At 38.7% G+C, this 15,934-nt stretch overlaps 1 protein-coding gene across 7 annotated transcripts in view; it reads left to right on the top strand.

The window, feature by feature from the left end:
- Positions 1–8,420: 8,420 nt before the first annotated feature.
- Positions 8,421–15,934, top strand: part of Gbeta13F (guanine nucleotide-binding protein subunit beta-1) — a 161,997-nt gene continuing 154,483 nt past the window's right edge. For 2 of the 7 annotated variants that reach the window (XM_070087881.1, XM_070087874.1), the window contains exon 1: positions 8,421–8,603. The gene's annotated coding sequence lies outside the window, so the exon portion shown is untranslated. Of the gene's footprint in view, positions 8,604–8,673; positions 8,752–8,996; positions 9,016–11,273; positions 11,326–15,934 lie in introns of those variants that run through there. The other 5 variants (XM_070087876.1, XM_070087877.1, XM_070087875.1 and 2 more) reach the window with 5 other exon arrangements.

Genomic DNA, 15,934 nt, shown 5'->3' on the forward strand with positions numbered 1-15,934 from the left:
ATCCTTGATACTAGCCTAAATATTTTTGATTGTCATATTAAGTCATTTCCTTATCATATCAGTATCCAGAGCTACAGCTCTTAAAGCCCTGGTAACCTTTTGAAAGATAAACAAATATCTAAATCACTGAGCTAAGGTCGGCAAACTACTTTGACATACAGACGAGACGTCAGGAAGGAGTGGCAATGGTGCAGCCTTGGAACACTGCGCTGCCACACAACCGAGTGGGGGGGGGGATCTCATGCTGCTGAACTCCTCTTGATCCAAGGAAATGAAGTTATCTACCTTCAAACATGATTACTTCCCAGGCGATGTATAACCCATACGGATTTATCGCTTCCATGTATACAAAAGACCCCTTCGTAGGTTAGCCTCAGTGTTGCTGTTGTAACTATAGCTTGGATCACCTTAGTGGTTCCTTGATAGCTGTGAATGACTTTTGATCCAAGGAATTGGTGTTATCTTTAACTTTGGATCGAATCTGATCGCCACGCATTCCCCAGGCTCTACAAATCCCTGTGAATAAGGTAAAACTTTGCTTCAATCAGTATGTATTAACACTGCTTCCCCTTCACAATGGATGCCTTGATGCTGGTAAGGTCTTTCTGCCTTTACCAGCATCAAGGCACTGCAGACCTGTTTCCTCTGGGTAACTCGATATATACACACACTGATAGGTGCGTTTCTCAGTGTATATATACTGAAATGAACCACCAGACGAGAATACTTTTATTCCTATTTTAGAGATTCAAGTATTGTTCGGTGACGAGTTATCGTGTTGCCTGACTCTAGTGTAGTAGTGTTTAAACCCTATTAACCATTTTTCTTTGGTTAAGCCTGACAGCCTATCATTTTCAGACGTTGTACTAAACCTGCGGGTTTAGAGCTTTCCCATAATATTCTTTCCATGGTTCAACCACGTTGAACATGTGGCAAAGCATAAACTGCATTTTTTGAAATCTTATCATTTACGAGGATTTAGTGCTTAGTTTTGATTATAATAAGTAGTCTGTAATCATTAGGATTAGTCTACCCGAAATGCTCCGGCATTCTACCGGCTTTCTTTGTGCTTAACAATATCTTCGTATCCAACTTTGGTTACCCCGTATCTCTAGCAAGCACAAAGATAGTTTTTGTTGGGTCCCTGGTCATGTTGACGTACAGGGCAGTGAACAGGCAAACACTGCTGCGTGGTCAGCAGTACATGACCTCCCAGTTTCATAGAGGTGTTCCATTCACAGACTATTTTGCTGTAAATGCTACCTACCTTCGCACCCTTTGGCAATAAATTTGGTCTGATCTGCTACATAACAAATTACATTGTATTAAACCGAGTATAGGTTTCTGACAGTCTTGTTATCAATGTCGAAGCTGAGAGACTACTCCCGTCTTTGCATCTGCCACACTCTTACTCACGGGTATCTCATGGAGAGGTGCCCTGTTCCTCTGTGAGAATTATCAGGTTCCAATTTCTGTTAGCCGCATTCTGTTGGACTGACCATTATCAACGAGCACGTAGAATTTACCTCCAACGTCGCCATCGCTCTACTGCCCTTACTTTACCTTCCCTTCTTGCTGATGGACCTTCCTTTAAACCGGACTCTCGTTGACTTTTTGACAGCAGCTGATTTACTGCACAAACTCTGCTGATGATGCCTCTAGCACTCCTCACAGCCCTTTCTACTTAAATCTCTTGCTACCCTCTACCTCTGCCCCACTGCACTCCATGACCCAGTTGCTACCCAATACCCCTTCACCCTTCCCTTCCCTGCCCTGCTGCGGTGTATGACCCTTGTAGGCTTAGCGCTTCTTTTTGATAATTAACTATCTTATAACATGTAAATCTCACATTGTATACTATACAATGAAATAAATTTGTATTTGTATTTACGAAGGCTTTTCCACCAGAAATTCGGATGAAAACCTTCATAAATCTATCAGCAAGTACACCGCTAAGGTACGGAGAGTTGAGTCATCTTTATACTAAAAACTATTAGTCACTGTGACAAAAACTACTCCCTTAATACCCACTCAAAGTGATCAGACCACTTAACCTTTCTTAACTCTTCCTGTCTACCCACAACCTTTTTCATTGCTCTATCCTGCCCCACCTTTTTTTTCACCATTCTGGCCATTCCTTACCCCCAAGGGAGTTAGTTGTCTTCATACCCGTGACGGGCTCTTGATCCAGGAAAATCGGCTTGTGCTCCCCTTGCTTCGTCTAAGGAATTTGACCTGTAACCCTACGGGTTTAGCTCTTCATCGTTATTCTTTTAATACAGCTTTTACAAATAATTCTCAGCTGTAAATAACTGTCTCGAGTCAAAATAATTTTCGAGCCTCGGTAGAAAGGTAACTGTGCTGCCTTAGAGGGATACACACTAGCTGCGTTAACCGGTGGTCTTCCCAGCCATGTTAAATTGATAGCCGGAACGGTCACTGCTCCCAGGGTAGCCAGGCAACCACCTCATCTTGCTCTTCAGAGATCCACAAAGGAATTAGGTCACTTTATTATGTTACCCTAGGTTAAATCTACACATGCTTTTTGTGTCTGTCTTTAGGATCACGGTAAAAAGAATATGCACACAACCTATTTAAGGAAAGGTTATATATACGCAGCCGTATGACCCTTGTGGGTCTGAGGCTTAGTATTGATTATAATATATACACGCAGACCCCAAAATAATGATTGATGCTGATGAGCTCTTGATCCAAGAAACTGGACCTGTCATCTCTTTCCGTGGATCGTACCCGATTGCCTCTGTCCTCAGACGCTGTAATATACATTAGCGAAAAAATCATGTCCTCTAGATTTAACGCAATAAATGGAGCACTGGTCATCACTGTCACATGAATTTTGTGTGCCCAGCTCATCTGTATCAGCAGTCATATACAATCCCGTCAAGTTGAAGTGTTACACATGTCTTATTCATCACCGGTCATGGATCCAAATAACGTAGCGCCTACAACAATGAGAAAACACTGCAGGATAAACTAATATTAGGACAGCATGTCACTGTTAAGCTCTGATATGACTTGATAAAGATCTACACGACGTGAGACGTTCATATGTTATGCTGCATGTCTTTTTTTTTCCAGTCATCAAACATGTTAAACATGCCAAAAACATGCAAGAAACTGTGCATTCAAGATCGTTCATAATATGGCTTGTCCGACCAACTCGAGGACAACGTCTGACACCTGTCATTCATTAAATAACAGGACTTCCTCCATGTGCATTAGTCATGTCCTTGAGCTGAGTCAAGGATGCCTGGAATTTCTAAGTTTCACCTTCAAGATGGTAGCCTGAACTTGCTGGAAGCGTGTCCTCAAGGGAAGTTTCTTGATGCCGGTGAGGGAGCTCTTGATCCAAGCCCCTCAAGGAAGGTTCCTTGATGCTGATGAGGGGCTCTTGATCTGTGGAATTGCATCTGTTCTCCAGTTCCCCGAATTAAACCTGAATACCTTCCACATCCCCCCCAGGCGCTGTATAATCCTACAGGTTTAGCGCTTCCCCTTTGATTATAATAATAATAATATTATTATAATAATATTATAATAATAATATTGATCTACGAAACTGGACCCGGTCTCCCCTTCCTGCTGAAAATTTGTAGCTGGTTCTGGCGTTCTCAAGTTATGAGTTGCTGTATGACCCTAGTGGGTTAAGCGCTTCTTTTTTATTATAATAAGAGTTATGAGCGAACTAACAACGAAAGTTGGAGGGGGGAAAAAAGGGCAATCTCTGGAAGATTCCCCTTCGGGGATAGCTGATATTCTATTCTAAGTGGTTCGCTGGTGTGGTCCCGGCCTGGGGTCTTGTCCATGAGGTGACCCGGCATTGGCTCCCAAAGTTGGGGAGTGTCATACATTATCTTTCTTGATGACTTGTTTAGTAGTCTTGCCTTGGAAAAACGGGATCCTCTTCGTCCTTTTGGACACTTGTTGTCTCTACTGTCGTCTTGCTCTGGTAATGATCGTCGCAGCACTCGTGGTCAGGAGTTTTGCAGTGGTATAGGACGTAAGGTGGCTGAAGTCGGCTGGCGTCCTATATTGAAGGGCATATCTCAACGTGTTTAGGCAGGCAGGATCAGTGGTTCTGCAGTATAAATATCATCTTGTGCAGGAAATATAAACAGCAGTCTCACAATCTGGAAATATCAGCCCCAAGTTTTTTTTTTTAAGTGTAAGGGATGGAAGGAACAGAGGAGAGGATGATGCCAGTGGGCATAGGAAGGTGTCTTCATCGGGGGAGGCGGATGACTTGCGATGACAGGTAGTAGCGTCAAGTCCTTGACGGCCAGGTACACTAGGTGTGCTGCCTTGTCTTCCCGGGCCTGCCCCACCGGGGCCATCGGGAAGTGTCGGCAGATACCTGATAATGGAAGGGTTTAAGTGGGTAGAGGTTTGAACGTCCACTTGACGTAGGTACAGGGCTCTTGATCCAGAAAACTGGAGCCCCGATCCTTTTAAATGGACCAAATCTGAAGCTAATTGCCCCCCATACTGCGAGGTGCTGCATGACCAATATTTATTTGGCGCTTTCCCCATGAAACAAAAATCTACACCTGGAAACAGTGTGACAATAGAGCTTGTCTTCAATACCGTGAAGTACACTAATGTATCCTGCACATGGTCAGCCTCTCACTGTCAACTCAGTAGGTACTGCAACTTTAATGACAAAAATATACATACATTGCAAACACAACTAGAACTTATATAGCTAACATTCCTGCTGTATCAATGACTGGGATATATAGTGTTTATATTAATCATGGGGATACACTAAACTCGTAGGGGTTGTATGACCTTATGGGTTTAGCACTTGGTTATGATTATAATAATAAACTCGTAGGAGTCTTGCAGTGCCTCGAGAATGGCAAGTATTCAGGCGTCATTCAAGGGGAGATCAAGTCTAGTTCCTAGGATCAAGAGCCCCTCACCGGCATCAAAGCACATCCCTTAAGTGGGTGAATGTATAGTAATTCAACCCCCTCAAGGAAGGTTCCTTGATGCTGGTGAGGGGCTCTTGATCTAGGGAATTGGATCTGTGCTTCAGTTCCCCGGATTAAACCTGAATACCTTCCACATCCTCCCACAGGCGGTATATAATCCTACGGATTTCTCGCTTCCCCCTTGATTATAATAATAATAATTCACCTTCCTCGGTTTAACTTCTTTTTGAATATAATAATAATAATAATACTAATAATAATAATCACCTTCCTCGGATCAAACCTGATTACCTCGCATTCCTCTGGCACTGTAATAACCCATAAAGGGCTTATACTTCTCATATAGAGTAAAGCATACTCTCTTTGCTACAATTCTTTCATTATTAGTATTATATTCATGGGGAAGCTCTAAACCCGGGGAGTTGTACAGAGTTTGGGAATTGGGAGGTAATCAAGTTTGATCCAAGGAAGAGGAAGGTGGCTCCAATACCTAGGTGTAAGAGGAATCTCCCTGGAAGGGACAAGCAGATATACTGGAATATTCCCATCAGAGCTGTATAATTCTTGTCCCTCAAGGGAGGTTCCTTGATGCTGGTGAAGGGCTCTTGATCAAGGGAATTGGATCTGTGCTCCTGTTCCCTGAATTAAGCCTGAATACCTTCCACATCCCCCCTACAGGCGCTGTATAATCCTACGGGTTTAGCTCTTCCCCCTTGATTATAATAATAATGTATGATCCTTGTAGGTTTAGCGCTTAGTTGTCATTGTAATAATAATGCTTTCCATCAAAAAATTATCTTTAGCTATCATTATGCTGCATCTGCCTTTAAAAACTGAAAAAGTTCCGAAATGACATGTTCAAATTATTTCACAGAAAAGCCTGTTTTAATAATATAATTAACAAGTCGTTAGTTACTCCAGTAACAACAACTTTCCTTTATACAGGATACACTAGTGTGGAAAAACTAGTGTTTTTCCGTTCCAGAAGAACCAAGCCAGAGAAATAGTTATTCGGGCTCAATACTGAGTATGCTGTCAGTGGCCCTGAAACATAACTGAAGAAGAATTAGTTATTAAGTGGTATGAAGGGTTTAAATGTGGGTTATGATGATAAGATTTGTTAGAATTTTTAACCCGGGAGACTCTTGTGGGTTTAATGCATAGTTAGGATTAGGTTAAATTATAATCATATTAAATATAATCAATCATATTAAATTATAATCATGTTGATGTTATGATTATAACCTAAAGGGTTAAATTATAATCATATTAAATTTTAATCATATAATAATTTTGATGTTATGGTTGTAATTTAACCTCAATTTAACATAAATATGCCAATCAATGAACCTACAATTAATCTACACTGATAAATGTTTACTGGTGTATATTGTTCCCACAGTCTGGTAGAACTGTGGGAAAAATATACACGCTTAGCGTGGATTTTTATTGACATATTTATTAGTCAGTGTCAATCAGGTTAAAGACTTTCGATAACCACTGTTGAAGATTTGATGCCATTAGAAGTGGATTTCTCAAGTTATCGAATGCAAATGAAATCCGGGAATGTCCTATATAAAACTGACCACATGCTAACACTTGCATGGACTCTGATTGCGGTGTACTAGTGGTGAAAATTTGTAGCTGATAGGCCTAGGCATTTTCGAATTATAAATGAAAAAATAATCCATTAACAAAAGCAATTCTTGATAAGATTTCGTTCCGATTTTTAACCCTGAAGGGTTAGCCTCCCAGGATAACCAAATAAAGGCAGTGAGTCATCGATGACTGTCCGTCTTATTTCCATTGTGGTCCTCAATCTTGTCCCCCAGGATGCGACCCACACCAGTCGACTAACACTCAGGTACCTACTTCCTGCTAGGTGAACAGGACAACAGGTGTAAGGAAACGCATCTAAATACCCCGACGGGAATCGAACCCGGGCCCTCCGTGTGTGAAGCGAGAGCTTTGCCAGCCAGGCCACGGCCAGTCAGGCAACCACTTAAAGTACTCCCTGGGTCCTCATGGATACATAAAACAAAAACAAAAAAAATATATACAGGTCTAACAGAGCACCACTTAGGACAGAAGTCATCTATGTAGTGCACTTCAGATTTCAAGTTTCTAGGGCAGACTAGAATATAATATAATAATGATCGTGGCTACAGTTACCCATAAATACTCGGCGGTAATCGGGTATTAAGTTACATTTTACAATAAGTACAACTGACGCACATCACTGAATAAGTAGTTAGTTAGTTAGTTAGTTAAAGATTAGCCGGTATTCTCCCGGCCCGGGCCTTGGTTCCCTCTTTAGGGAGTGTCTGAAACCTAAGTCTCCCATGGGAGGAGGCACAAGTACCTCCTCATCTTTGGGACTAACTGTCCCCAGGCCTAGCCACAAGCTAGGCCTCTCTGGTCTGCCATCCCCGCCCCAAGGGGGCTAATGGGAATGACAGTCTTATGAGCTAAAGGCTCGGGCTCAGGCACCTACCCTACCCTAGAAGGGCTGGGCATGGTGTCGATGACTGAATAAGTATTTCTTATTCAGGAGTTAAGCTATTTTAGTAAGTAAATTTATTCAGGTATACACAAATACACTACAATATTATATATCAAGTACAAAACCACGTTAATATTTTGCATGTCAAACTATAATTAATGACCGAAATCGGCCGAGTACCAAATTATTTCGTGGGAAAACGTTAAACCCGTAGGGGTCATACAGCACTTGAGAAATGGGAAGTAATAAAGTTTGATCCAGGAGAAAGTGAGGGGTAGCTCCACTTTCCTTGGAAGAAGAGCTGTTCAGTGGCATCATCAGTAAAGTAATAAGTCCACCTGACTACATCACTTCACTGGTAGATGACCAATAACTTTTATAACATTTATTTACCACAGTGTTTGCTACTTTCCTGTTTTGTCATATATAATAATTACCGCACCTCCAGTAAGGTCTATTGTCTTACATAATAATATTTGTAAATTACGTAAGATAACCCCCAGAAATTAAAGAAAGTGACTTATTGATGTTGGGATGCTTGTAACATCCACTGTTACATATACTCAAAGATGGGTAGACAGTATTTGGTGTTTAAATTTTGTGCTTTCTTCCGACTGACGGGAAATTTGTTACCGTTTTCTCTGAAGATTTTCGTTATAACCATTTTCTTCAATGGAAGGGTGTGGTAATGCAGCAGAGTGAAGTTTTGTGGTAGGATATAACACATCCAGCCTCCCGTGGAGACAAAAATATCTTCTAATTCATTACTCACCAACGATAAAGCTGAATATGGTGAATAGATACTAATTCTCAATAAGAAGAATCGTTAATATTTCGCGGTAAGTTGTTACTGTTTAATGATTGTGTGGTAAGGAAGTTGTTAAATGTGTTGCCATGTTTGTGTTCTCGATGGTTGTATGACCGAGCGTGGCCGAGCGGGGGCGAGGTGTTCCGAGTGTGTGACGTCATCAGTGAGGCACGGGGACGCCGACACTCAGTGCACGGGCTCTACCCCACCTTTGCAAAATCATAATTAGAAAAGACAATATTCCTCAAAATTACAACTCAAATTCCTCGGTGGAGCGTTCAGGAACATTGGATATATGTGTCCCTGACTAGTGTTGCACCCTGTGGATTTTCCTAGCGTAAGTAGAGCTGTGTTGAGGAGGAAAATGAGAGCGTCTCCCCTCGCCTGCCAGGAAAATCGATCGAAAACATAGGAGTGGTTTGGTGGAGTTGATGTTTTGATAGTGGTGGTGTGTTCGGCTGAGATCGTGGGCCGTATTAGAGTAGGTATGCTCGTAGATTCTGCCTCGTGTAAAGCTTCTAGTACAGTAATGTCCAAGGAAGGGTGTGAGGGGGTGTAAGGAGGCAGTAATGTCTGGTGAGACAGGTTATAGCTGTCAGTTGAGGTTTGTTGTGTTGGTGGTGGCTGGACTCCAGCGGCCATGTTGCTACCACAACTAGTGTCAAGTACCGCGCTAATTAAGGCTCTTGTGGCTTCCCCAGGCGCCCTAGCTCTCTCACTCTCCCCGTAGAGGATATATATTGTGGCAGGTGTGTGTGAGAAGGCTGGTGTACGGCGCTACGGGAAAAAGGAAAGGTTAAAAGTGGTGTTTGACGTGTGTCAGGTAGTGTGGGAGGGGCAGAGGTGACCAGTCTACCTCAGCTATTTACACAATTCTGTAATACACGGTGAGCTGTGCCTGGCATACTTGCATCACCTGTGCCACAGGACCCAGTTTGGCATCTCTGATGCCCTGACGGGTTTATACAGGTGTGATGGCCAGTAGTAGAAACAATCTAAACTTGAGGCATTTATTCTTGTTGTTTTAACTTGATATTACCAGTCTTAATACCCAGTTTACAGTTTAACTTGATGTTTACACAACTCTTACATAGCAACAGCATTTTATTTAATGCCATTATAGGGAGTAGTGTTATGTTTACAAAATTATTGATTTGAGTATTGTATAGGCATATGCAAGTGTGACCAAGTTAAATGATTAGATAAAATGAAAGCAGAGTGTAGAATGTATACTAATTATAAAAAGATTTGTATACCGAGAAGATTGTGCAAGGATATATTTAGTAAAAATGCTGCTTGTGTATATAAGGAAATTCATACATGGATTGTAGGACTATTATCTGGAGATACACAAGCCTACTGACATTTGCTTACACCTTTATGTAAGGCTTTTTGCAACATTAGGGCTCTTGTTTTTTTTTATATAAATAATAAACTATAATTTTTTAGAATTTTTGTTATTAAACTTAAAGTTTAGTAGGGAAGTATGTTAGGTATGCAGATTTAGTAGATAGATAGATTGATGTTTATTTATTTAAAATCAATTCAGAAATACTGTTCATTGTTACAGCTTAAACTTAAGAAAAGCAATAAGAACAAAAAGGGCATTTTATGTAATTTTCCATAACCAAAGTTAAATAAACAGAACCCATCTTAAATAGCTTAACAGAAAATGATCCAAGTGCTTACATTATTACTATATCAAATTCAAATGTTTATTTCTTTATAAAGTTTACAATGTGTGATTTAAATATTACGAAATATTGTTAAGTACAAAGAAAGCCACTTAGACTTTTTGGGTTATCCTAGGTTTTCAACACATATGCTGCTATGTATGATAATCTATGTAACTCTTTGTGTATACCTGAATAAACTTACTTACAGACTACTTAAAACTAGACACAGGTTATGAAGTGGTAATTTTTAATTATTCGTTATTTTACATTATTACAAAAGTGAGGTAGTCAAAAATTTTAAAAGATTTATGGTAGTGAGGTAGCAAATAACAAATAACAGTACAGTATTACAGTTAGTACAATTTATGATGTTACAACAGTACAATTTTAGGCATGTATTAATATTTTAGATTGATCCAGCAGTCTAATTTTTTTGGGGGGATTTCTTGAGTCGTTTCTAACAGGTCGAATGATTTAATGCAGTATTGGTATGGTTAAGTTTGGGAGATGAAAAGATTTTTAATTATAGCCCTAAATTGATTGGCAGGGAACCTTTTGCTGGTTCAGGCAATGAATCCTAGTATATTCAAATCATAACATGTTTCTTGAATATCGATAATGATTATATGTATTGTAATATACTATAACTTTGTGATGGAAGCATTAAGTCACATTTTTGTTCAGATAATAATTGAAAGGTAGAGCCCTCAAAACTGCTGTCATGTGTGCCACAGGTATATACAGTATAGTATTTCCATTCAGTATACAAGATTCTAATAGAGTTGTATTTTACTCTGGAATTTGGTAAAGGTTAAGGATCATTTGCTGTTAGAAATATGCTACATTTCATTGATTACCAGCAAAGTGGGCATCTAAATACAATATTAAGTAAAGAATTAAATTTAGTGTAAAACAGTTTTGTCATTACTTATTGGTAATAAGTCATAAGCACGCTCAAAATAATATCAATGGATGTACGTATTATTGTAAATTTGTGGGCAAGCTATGGCAAGTAATTGGGTTTGATTCAAGGAAAGGGATGGTAGCTCCAATTCCTCATATCAGTAGCACCTCACTAGCATCTGTCTATAGATATTGTGGTAGTAGTGTGGTGTCTTTATCAGTTGAAAGGTGATACCTCTGTGATTAATTTTTCTGTTTCATGTACTGTACCAGAGTATATAATTGTTTGATTTTAACATTTCTAGTGTATGCTTAAACTAGAATAGTTTTTCCCATACATACTCAATAAGCTCTTGCTTGTTTGGTTATTAGTGATGTTTTAGCACTTAATTTCTGGAAATCTTTGTTTACTGTTTTTATTGTTTCAGATCACTTGAAGATCTCCCACCCCTGGGTAGTGTCCGGGTGGTTAAACTTTAGGTGAGGTGAGGTTAAGTTTAAAAGACAAATAATGAGGTGAACTGAATTTGGGTGTTGAATCTTCTGGTAAAGTAAACTGGAAGGGCTATCTTCATGTGAGCATCTTTTGGGGAAGGTGAATCTTAAGGTAATCTGTGAAAATAAATATAAATATATATATATATATATATATATCTATCTATATATATATATATATATATATATATATATATATATATATATATATATATATATATATATATATATATATATATATTACATTATATATATTACATTATATATATTACATTATATATATTATATATATATTATATATATATATATATATTATATATATTATATATATTATATATATTATATATATTATATATATATAATATATATATATATATATATATATATATAAATATATAAATATATATATATATATATATATAATATATAATATATATATATATATATAATATATAATATATAATATATATATATATATATATATATATATACAGTGGACCCCCGCATAACGATTATCTCCGAATGTGACCAATTATGTAATTGTATTTATGTAAGTGCGTTTGTATGTGTATGTTTGGGGGTCTGAAATGGACTAATCTACTTCACAATATTTCTTATGGGAACAAATTCGGTCAGTACTGGCACCTGAACATACTTCTGGAGTGAAAAAATATCGTTAACCGGGGGTCCACTGTATATATATATAGGTAGTAGGTTGGTAGACAGCAACCACCCAGGGAGGTACTACCGTCCTGCCAAGTGAGTGTGAAACGAAGCCTGTGATTGTTTTACATGATGGTAGGATTGCTGATGTCTTTTGTCTGTCTCATAAATATGCAAGATTACAGGCATGTCTTGCTACTTCTACTTACACTTAGGTCACACTACACATACATGTACACATTTATTTATACACACTCATCTGAGTTTTCTTTGATTTTATCTTAATAGTTCTTGGTCTTATTAATTTTCCTTTTATATCCATGGGGAAGTGGAATAAGAATCTTTCCTCCGTAAGCCATGCGTGTTGTAAAAGTCAACTAAAATGCCGGGAACAATGGGCTAGTAACCCCTTTTCCTGTAAAGATTACTAAAAAGAATAAGAAGAAGAAAATTGTCAAAGTGGGAAGTCTGAATGTGCGTGGATGTTGTGCAGATGATAAGAAAGAGATGATTGTGGATGTTATGAATGAGAAGAAGCTGGATGTCCTGGCTTTAAGTGAAACAAAGCTGAAGGGGGTGGGAGAGTTTCAGTGGAGAGGAATAAATGGGATTAGGTCAGGGGTTTCAAATAGAGTTAGAGCTAAAGAAGGAGTAGCAATAATGTTGAAGGATAAGCTATGGCAGGAAAAGAGGGACTATAAATGTATTAATTCAAGGATTATGTGGAGTAAAATAAAGATTGGATGTGAAAAGTGGGTTATAATAAGCGTGTATGCACCTGGAGAAGAGAGAAGTGTAGAGGAGAGAGAGAGAGATTTTGGGAAATGTTGAGTGAATGCGTGGGGAGTTTTGAATCAAGTGTGAGAGTAATGGTGGTTGGGGATTTTAATGCTAAAGTGGGTAAAAATGTTATGGAGGGAGTAGTAGGTAAATTTGGGGTGCCAGGGGTAAATGTAAATGGGGAGCCTTTAATTGAGCTATGTGTAGAAAGAAATTTGGTAATAAGTAATACATATTTTATGAAAAAGAGGATAAATAAATATACAAGGTATGATGTAGCACGTAATGAAAGTAGTTTAGATTATGTATTGGTGGATAAAAGGTTGATGGGTAGGCTCCAGGATGTACATGTTTATAGAGGGGCAACTGATATATCGGATCATTATTTAGTTGTAGCTACAGTTAGAGTAAGAGGTAGATGGGAAAAGAGGAAGGTGGCAACAACAAGTAAGAGGGAAGTGAAAGTGTATAAACTAAGGGAGGAGGAAGTTCGGGTGAGATATAAGCGACTATTGGCAGAAAGGTGGGCTAGTGCAAAGATGAGTAGTGGGGGGGTTGAAGAGGGTTGGAATAGTTTTAAAAATGCAGTATTAGAATGTGGGGCAGAAGTTTGTGGTTATAGGAGGGTGGGGGCAGGAGGAAAGAGGAGTGATTGGTGGAATGATGAAGTAAAGGGTGTGATAAAAGAGAAAAAGGTAGCTTATGAGAGGTTTTTACAAAGCAGAAGTGTTATAAGAAGAGCAGAGTATATGGAGAGTAAAAGAAAGGTAAAGAGAGTGGTGAGAGAGTGCAAAAGGAGAGCAGATGATAGAGTGGGAGAGGCACTGTCAAGAAATTTTAATGAAAATAAGAAAAAATTTTGGAGTGAGTTAAACAAGTTAAGAAAGCCTAGGGAAAATATGGATTTGTCAGTTAAAAACAGAGTAGGGGAGTTAGTAGATGGGGAGATGGAGGTATTGGGTAGATGGCGAGAATATTTTGAGGAACTTTTAAATGTTAAGGAAGAAACAGAGGCAGTAATTTCATGCACTGGTCAGGGAGGTATACCATCTTTTAGGAGTGAAGAAGAGCAGAATGTAAGTGTGGGGGAGGTACGTGAGGCATTACGTAAAATGAAAGGGGGTAAAGCAGCTGGAACTGATGGGATCATGACAGAAATGTTAAAAGCAGGGGGGGATATAGTGTTGGAGTGGTTGGTACTTTTGTTTAATAAATGTATGAAAGAGGGGAAGGTACCTAGGGATTGGCAGAGAGCATGTATAGTCCCTTTATATAAAGGGAAAGGGGACAAAAGAGACTGTAAAAATTATAGAGGAATAAGCTTACTGAGTATACCAGGAAAAGTGTACGGTAGGGTTATAATTGAAAGAATTAGAGGTAAGACAGAATGTAGGATTGCGGATGAGCAAGGAGGTTTTAGAGTGGGTAGGGGATGTGTAGATCAGGTGTTTACATTGAAGCATATATGTGAACAGTATTTAGATAAAGATAGGGAAGTTTTTATTGCATTTATGGATTTAGAAAAGGCATATGATAGAGTGGATAGAGGAGCAATGTGGCAGATGTTGCAAGTATATGGAATAGGTGGTAAGTTATTAAATGCTGTAAAGAGTTTTTATGAGGATAGTGAGGCTCAGGTTAGGGTGTGTAGAAGAGAGGGAGACTACTTCCCGGTAAAAGTAGGTCTTAGACAGGGATGTGTAATGTCACCATGGTTGTTTAATATATTTATAGATGGGGTTGTAAAGGAAGTAAATGCTAGGGTGTTTGGGAGAGGGGTGGGATTAAATTATGGGGAATCAAATTCAAAATGGGAATTGACACAGTTACTTTTTGCTGATGATACTGTGCTTATGGGAGATTCTAAAGAAAAATTGCAAAGGTTAGTGGATGAGTTTGGGAATGTGTGTAAAGGTAGAAAGTTGAAAGTGAACATAGAAAAGAGTAAGGTGATGAGGGTGTCAAATGATTTAGATAAAGAAAAATTGGATATCAAATTGGGGAGGAGGAGTATGGAAGAAGTGAATGTTTTCAGATACTTGGGAGTTGACGTGTCGGCGGATGGATTTATGAAGGATGAGGTTAATCATAGAATTGATGAGGGAAAAAAGGTGAGTGGTGCGTTGAGGTATATGTGGAGTCAAAAAACGTTATCTATGGAGGCAAAGAAGGGAATGTATGAAAGTATAGTAGTACCAACACTCTTATATGGGTGTGAAGCTTGGGTGGTAAATGCAGCAGCGAGGAGACGGTTGGAGGCAGCGGAGATGTCCTGTTTAAGGGCAATGTGTGGTGTAAATATTATGCAGAAAATTCGGAGTGTGGAAATTAGGAGAAGGTGTGGAGTTAATAAAAGTATTAGTCAGAGGGCAGAAGAGGGGTTGTTGAGGTGGTTTGGTCATTTAGAGAGAATGGATCACAGTAGAATGACATGGAAAGCATATAAATCTATAGGGGAAGGAAGGCGGGGTAGGGGTCGTCCTCGAAAGGGTTGGAGAGAGGGGGTAAAGGAGGTTTTGTGGGTAAGGGGCTTGGACTTCCAGCAAGCGTGCGTGAGCGTGTTAGATAGGAGTGAATGGAGACGAATGGTACTTGGGACCTGACGATCTGTTGGAGTGTGAGCAGGGTAATATTTAGTGAAGGGATTCAGGGAAACCGGTTATTTTCATATAGTCGGACTTGAGTCCTGGAAATGGGAAGTACAATGCCTGCACTTTAAAGGAGGGGTTTGGGATATTGGCAGTTTGGAGGGATATGTTGTGTATCTTTATATGTTTATGCTTCTAGACTGTTGTATTCTGAGCACCTCTGCAAAAACAGTGATAATGTGCGAGTGTGGTGAAAGTGTTGAATGATGATGAAAGTATTTTTTTTTTGGGGATTTTCTTTCTTTTTTGGGTCACCCTGCCTCGGTGGGAGACGGCCGACTTGTTGAAAAAAAAAAAATAAAAAAAAAAAAAAAAAAAATATATATATATATATATATATATATATATATATATATATATATATATATATATATATATATATATATATATATATATATATATATATATATATATATATATATATAATATATATATATATATATATTATTAAATGATAATGATAACACCATTTTCCAAGGCGATATAGTTGTAATAGTAGGTTA

Source organism: Cherax quadricarinatus, chromosome 23 (assembly GCF_038502225.1).
Source record: "Cherax quadricarinatus isolate ZL_2023a chromosome 23, ASM3850222v1, whole genome shotgun sequence".
In the NCBI taxonomy this organism is placed as follows: domain Eukaryota; kingdom Metazoa; phylum Arthropoda; class Malacostraca; order Decapoda; family Parastacidae; genus Cherax; species Cherax quadricarinatus.